Genomic DNA, 7,097 nt, shown 5'->3' with positions numbered 1-7,097 from the left:
CTGGCTCAGTGGTAGGGCGAGTTTCATCTGGAAGGCTGTGGTTTCAATTCATTTTATGAGCAAGACACTTAACCCCATGTTGCAGCTCATCAAGACTAGAAAAGCTCTGTGTAAATACAGACCATGACCAACTCTTGATAGATAGTTAGAGGATATGTAGCGGTGTAAAAGTAAAGGTTGCTAGAAATATAAATAACACAGTAAAGTACAGATATGTGAATTTTGCACGACAATAAGTAGTAAGTAATAAGTACTTTGTTACATTACAACACTGCACTGTGAGGTCTTTTATCAGAGCTTTTATGTAAAGCAATCGTGTGGCAACAGTTTGGTCGTGTGTCATGAATAGATTGTGACACTTTTTTCTTGAGAAAGCAAACACCTCTGTGTGTTTTACAGAGGTTGAGTAAAAATGTGGATGCAGTTTCACATTCAACACTCGTGGGTAGCCCCAAGCTTTTTATTATGAATAATAATAACAAAACAAAGCAGGAGTGTGCGAGTGTCTGCTTTGGACCTCGGGGAGATTGTGTGTCTTGTTTTGTTATGTTTTTTCATTCTTGCCTTGGAGTCTTTGTGATGCTGCTATAAATAGCTGTGGAGCAGTGGAGCAGATATTTGGGACACGGCCATCTGACTTTGTGTTCAACTTGGAAAGGTCAACATTATTGACCGGTGTTTAGATTACAGAGCCAGTACCTTTCACCTACTTAATTCACATGCTCCGCTCTGAAGTATTTAGGTGAAGCCAATTATATCAGCGTATGAATCGTCATCAGCCGTGATTTGACGCAGCGCAAACAGAACGTGACCCAGCAGCTGTTGTTTTACACTACAAGTCAAGAACAAAATACATTATTATTATTATTATTATTATCATAGTAGTGGTAGGAGGAGGAGTAGTACAGCAGTAGTATTAATAATGTATAGTATAGTGTATAGTAGTAGCAGTAGTAGTAGTAGTAGTAGTAGTAGTACCTTTCACCTACTTTTCTCACATGGTCCCTCTGCAGTATGTAGGTGAAGTCTGTCATGTCAGCTTATCAAGCGTCATCAGCTGTGATTAGACACAGAGCAACAAACAACACATCAGCTGTTGTTCCACACTCCATGTGATGATAATAATGATAGTAGTAGTAGTAGTAATGGTGACTTTATTAAAGACACACAAAAGGTCAGTAGAGCAATATTTAAAGACTCATAAGTAAATATTAGCATATTTTTAAATTGTGAATAAATCATATATATTATTAAACACACAGGAAGGACATTTTATGTCAGAAAATTACTTTTGATATTTAAGTACCGTAAATGTCATGACTTTTTCGAAAGTAATATTATAAAATGTGACTTCAACTTCGACCAAAGTAGTTTCTGGTGAGATACTTATAACAGTTCACACAGTGCTGTTGAAGTCTACTACTCAGTGTGTGATACGACTTCAATCGGACAACTTGCCGAGTCTGAGTATACATACGTAGGAGAAAAGCGATTTATTGGCCATGTACGTTGGACTCCGCCTCCGTAGGTGGCGCTGTGTCTCTCTATAAGCTTGTGTGTTCTCGTCTCTTCTATGTAGCTTTCGCTCTCACCGACGCCATCGGGTTGTTTGTTCTTTTCTGGCAACAGCACTGCAGTTTATATGTCGTCTCCTTATACTTCCTGGTCAAACACCAGGGAGGACATTTTGGTGCATGCACAAGACGCCAAGTCCGACTAAGCGTATACATGCAGGAGTAATCGGACTATGAATGAAATTATCCAGGTATGTTAGTCTAGCTAGTTAAGACTAGCTCGATTTATTCAACCTAGCATGTTAATATGACATCAAGAAAACTGAATTATTATCTTAGTTTTTGCTGCACACAGGAAGTGATTTGTTATATGTCAGGACGTTTCAGAAGTTAACGAGATGAACCCTTCTTGTCCCCACCCACCCCTGTGCTGCTGCTGTATACACACAAACTCTCCCTAAGTCAGGTTTGACATTGACCTTTTTTTTTGACCGTTTGACATTTTCACATGAAGGACACAACAAACAAATACCGTTACCTTGTTTCTGTTTACAGAGACCAAACAGAGGTGGAAGAGGGGTGTGAGTGGAATTTTACACGTGAAAATATTTCCTGCTGATGAAGCACCAGCTATTTTATAGAGACAAGCCCAGACATGATGACACCATCATGCCTCATGCACTGTATTTGCACTGTGAATGTGCTGTTTACATAACAGTGGCTCATGTGTTGCACTGGGGTGTCATTCTCCACAAAAGTCAACGATCCTCCCCCAGCCGTCACTCTCAAACACTTAAGGCCACATTATACTTCTCCGACTGCGTATGCGTTATCCGTCTGCGTCACCACGGAGACGCCTCGAGCATTTATACTTCTGCGTCGTGGTGACGGACACTCGCTGCAATTTCCCGCCCGATCAGTAGGGGTCGCTGCGCAAGGTTGTTGTGCTTCTGGCTACAGTGAGCAATGGCGTCCGAGAAAGAAAGAGAGCGAGAGACTGTTGTTGTTGAAACAGTGGCCGTTTCTCACTTTTCTGTGTGACGGAACGCAGTTTTAAGATAATTTGAGGCGAGAAATTGGCCATTTAGGGTCTAAACATGTGCTGTGTGTGTTAAGATGTGACGTATTTATAGTTCGGCAGCGGCGTTATCGGCGGGGATCAGCTCCGCCTCTGTCAGGACGCCCGGAGCGCACTGAGAGCCGGCACAGAGCAGCTTCGCTCAGCATGTCCTGAGGACCAATCGCAGCTCTTGCCGTCTCCGTAGTCCCTTGACGGAGTGACGGACACTTAAAAAATATTTCGTGCACCCGGAGACGACGCAGAGGCTCTTCGACAGGTTCTGCGTCGACGCAGAGTCTCTCCGTAGCCTACGCAGAGCACTTTACGCAGAAGTATAAATTGGGCTTTAAATATCACAACACTCATGAGGTCAGAGGTCAGAGTTCAGCCGCGGGGGTGCTGTGCCTATCTGCCTATCCTATACATACATATATATATATATATATAGGATAGGCGTGTGTGTGTCATGTGTCGTCCCTATTAGTTAGCTTTTGCAACCCAGCCGTGACAGACACAGATACATTCACCTCAGATTATGTTATCTGACTCCAGATTAGTTTAATTAGTCATTATTGCACACACAAACATAGTAAATTAGTCCTCCTCATTTAATCCATCCTTGAACACACACAAGCCGGGCACACAAGGAGTGTGCAGCACTTATAACATTCTTATTCTAAGGCTATGAAAAGCAAACCAATCTTTATTTTGAAGCAGTTACACACTTTTACAGTTATTCATTGGTCTATTCAAATTCTTCTAATGACCCCGTCTAAATGTTACACACTAGACCTTTAATTCAAATGTGCTATGTATAAGCTTCATGATAAAGCGCAGTGAGACAGGTTGGACTCGTGTTACAAAGTGAGAGTGTGTGGAACATGCAGCCTGAGGGTGGGGTTGGGGTGTTGGGGACACTTTGCTCTTTTTGCAGGAATGTGTTGGCAGACCCATGTGACCTTGAACAGTTCCACTCTGACCGTCAGTCACTCCCTCATCTGTGTGTTTCATGTAATCTCCAACTGTTACCTCTTTCTTTGTCTCCTCTGTGTTTGTGTGTCATTCATTCCTTCACAAATGTGCAGGTGTTATCATCATCATCTGCTGCTGATAAGAGAACCAGTACTGCCACAGAAACTGCCTCAGAGCTTCACAGAACCAGTCACATGCTGCCGAGTTAGTGCATGTGTTTCAATCATGTCACATTTCTGATGAGTTAAAACAGTAGTACGTAAAGCCCAATTTATACTCCTGCGTAAAGTGCTCTGCGTAGGTTACGCAGAGTCCTCTGCGTCGACGGAGAGCCTGTCGCAGAGCCTCTGCGGCGTCTCCGACTGCACAAAATATTTTTGGAGTGTCCGTCACTCCGTCAAAGGACAACGGAGACGGTAAGAGCTGCGATTGGTCCTCAGGACAGGCCGAGCGAAGCTGCTCTGTGCCGGCTCACAATACGAGCGTCCACAGAGGCGGAGCTGATCACCGGTTAAGACAGGTACTTCTGTGTGCAAAAGACATCATGGTCACAAGTTCAACTCCACCCCTGGCTGGTTGTACTCAAGTCGCTTTGGATACAAGTGTCTGCTAAATGACATGTTATGTAATAAGATATGACAGATGCGTGTCTCTCTTCTGTCACACCTTAATGACACACACAGGTGATGTGGGGAAGCGCACGCACACACTTTATATTTCCTGATTGAAATACTAAACCTCACGTCCCCTTTTGGAGGTTTGCTTTTGCGACGGTGTTAATGCGCGTGTGTTTATTTGTGTCACCAGAAGCAGATATGATCGTCATTCAAACATTAGATCATAAATGACTGACATACTTCAAACGGACACACAAACACAAACAGGTTCAGCCAGTCTGACTGCTCCTGTAATGCTGAACCCTTCCTCTCGCTCTGCTCATGCAAACACCTCCACTCTGTGTTGCAACATTCAGCTGATTCAGAAAAACATCTGTGATGAAAGCAGTCACATTATCATATATTTAAAAAATTCCACAGGAAGCTCACCAGTCATAACACAGTCATGGTGTTTGGAAGGTTGTTTAGTTTTCTAAAGCCGCTGTTTGATTTTTGTTTTTGTTTTTTTCCACTTCAATTCAATTCAATTCACTTTTATTTGTATAGCGCCAAATCCCTACATGCATTATCGCAAGGCGCTGTGCATATTAAAGCAAAACCCTTAACAATATTATAGAGAGCAGAGATCTGTGCAGCCATGACAGAGGAGACAAAGGAGAGAGAAAGGACAAGAGGGAGGTGAGGTAGAGATAGAAGAGAGAGAAGAGTTGTGTCAAGTTATCAATTTAGATAAAACTGTTCTGCATCAGTGATATCAGTTTATACTACAATGTCATTTATACAAGGAGCAGCAGAGACTGTTGATTAAAAATTACACTGATATCAATTTATTTTTGTGTTTTAATGATGTCTGACGTGGCAAGCGCCTAAATATGTGTATTTTTTCAGTTATTTACCTGAACAAGCACATAAACTAGCACTGTTTATACTGTGAATATGAGGAGGAGGCTATGATGTACATATAACACAGTGACTGCTGCAGAACATAACTTTCTCCTTTCAAATCTTTTAATTTGACTCTTCCTTATTACTGATTTATTAATTATTATTCTGTTGATTTCTTGTACTGCTGTTCTATGCTGTTGTTTTAGTATCATTGAGTCAACCTGAATTCTTTCTTTTTATACAATTCTGTATTTTTTCCTCACTTTCTAATTGAATTTTCATTATTTAATAGTTACTTTAGGAAATAACATTGGGATTGTAACAGAATTTATGAGCCTAAACATGTTATTGTTATATGTTGTAGATATATTGAACTGCTTCTTCTGTGTACCTGAAACGGGACACCAAGTATTTTGTCCTTTATCCTCCACATGAGGGCCGTGGGACTGCTGCAGCTGACATAGGGCGACATTTTGAGTTTCATCACACCCCTAGACATGTCGCCAAAAAATCAAAATAACCTAAACTAACTAACGAGCTGTGCCGTGCTGGAACCGGAGCTGTATATTTTATAGAGAGCAGATGTTATAGAGACATATGACTTTCAAAAAAAACTGCAGCAAGAAGACCCTGGTCCATGACCCGGTCGGAACAAAGGCCTTTCTGCATGGAGTTTGCATGTTCTCCTCGTGTGTGCGTGGGTATTCTTTCCTCCCACAGTCCAAAATCATGCAATATGGGGATTAGGTAAACTGGCCACTCTAAATTGACCATAGGTGTGAAAGTGAATGACTGTTTGTCTCTTTGTGACCCCAACTATCGCCCTGTTAGCTCAGCACCCCCTGTGACCCTCACATGGAGGATAAAGCGGTAGCAGGTAGTTGGATAGACTCTCAAATAACTGTTTCTGGCTTTTCCTGGTCAGAGGTTTTCATGCTATGTGGTCCATTTGTTGTCAGAACATGGAATTGCAGGGCATTGCTGCAGAGGGAACCTATGTCATATTTGTTTTACAGTAAATCAGTTGTACATATAGTATATTTTTTATTTTTATCCCGAGCCTTGCTGCTACACTGTTTGTGTGTGCCATGGTTCTCAAACTGTGGTTTATGTACTAGTGATGGCAGAGCAACACTGATGCTTTGATACGTGCTTCAAACCCTGAACAACAATTCCATGGAACCACTGCTTCAAAAGCTTGCTTTGGTGCGGACAAAGAAATCATGTGACGTCCGAATCATTGCCTGAATGAATCAGGCGATCCAATCAGGTGAATCACTGGCACTGAGAGCGAGTGTTTTCCAACGTGGAGAAGTTGTGAGCAAACCCAGAAATCGGCTCGATGCGGACACAGTTGAAAGATTTATGTGCCTCAATTAAAAACGTTGAGTGTTACCCAACACACATGATCAGGGGGTTAAATAGTGACATAGTTAAAGTCATATGTTCCCAGCACTCTCTGCTCAATTACACAATACACACATTCATCAATCTTTATTTGTAAATAGAACATAAATCCAGTCTCAGTGTGTGCGTGTGTATATCATTCTGAAAGCAAAGATACACACTGCTCATAGAGCACGCCCACACACAGCTCATAGAGCTGTGTGTGTGCGTGTGCGTGTGCGTGTGCGTGCTTAATTAAATTAATCATGTTCACCACCTAGCCTGCCTAAAATGCACTTTTCTCAAGGAGAGGTCACTCTATATTTTAAGCTTTGAGTAATGAAGCTATTTTCAAAACAATTGGCTCAAGTCAGTGCTGCGTTGGTACGCAAGCTTCCTCTGGTATCTTTTACCTGCTGAAAATGTTTAATTTTCATAATTTAGTGTTTAATGATTTAGTAATACACACCTCATGTGTAATAAGGGGATAACTTGGCACTTATTTTCCCCACTCCACACACTGTTACGGACAAATAAATATCTAAAACTATGACCTGGATGAAAGTTTGCATGAAAGTATTTGAAGTATTGTTAGTGTCAGTGTGACTGTGAACTGGTGTGGGGACATCTTCCTGATGTCAGAGAGTGGGTGGGGTTTGGAGT

Source organism: Microchirus variegatus (genome assembly GCF_963457635.1).
Source record: "Microchirus variegatus genome assembly, chromosome: 7".
Lineage (NCBI taxonomy): Eukaryota > Metazoa > Chordata > Actinopteri > Pleuronectiformes > Soleidae > Microchirus > Microchirus variegatus.
This window is presented reverse-complemented; position numbering follows the sequence as displayed.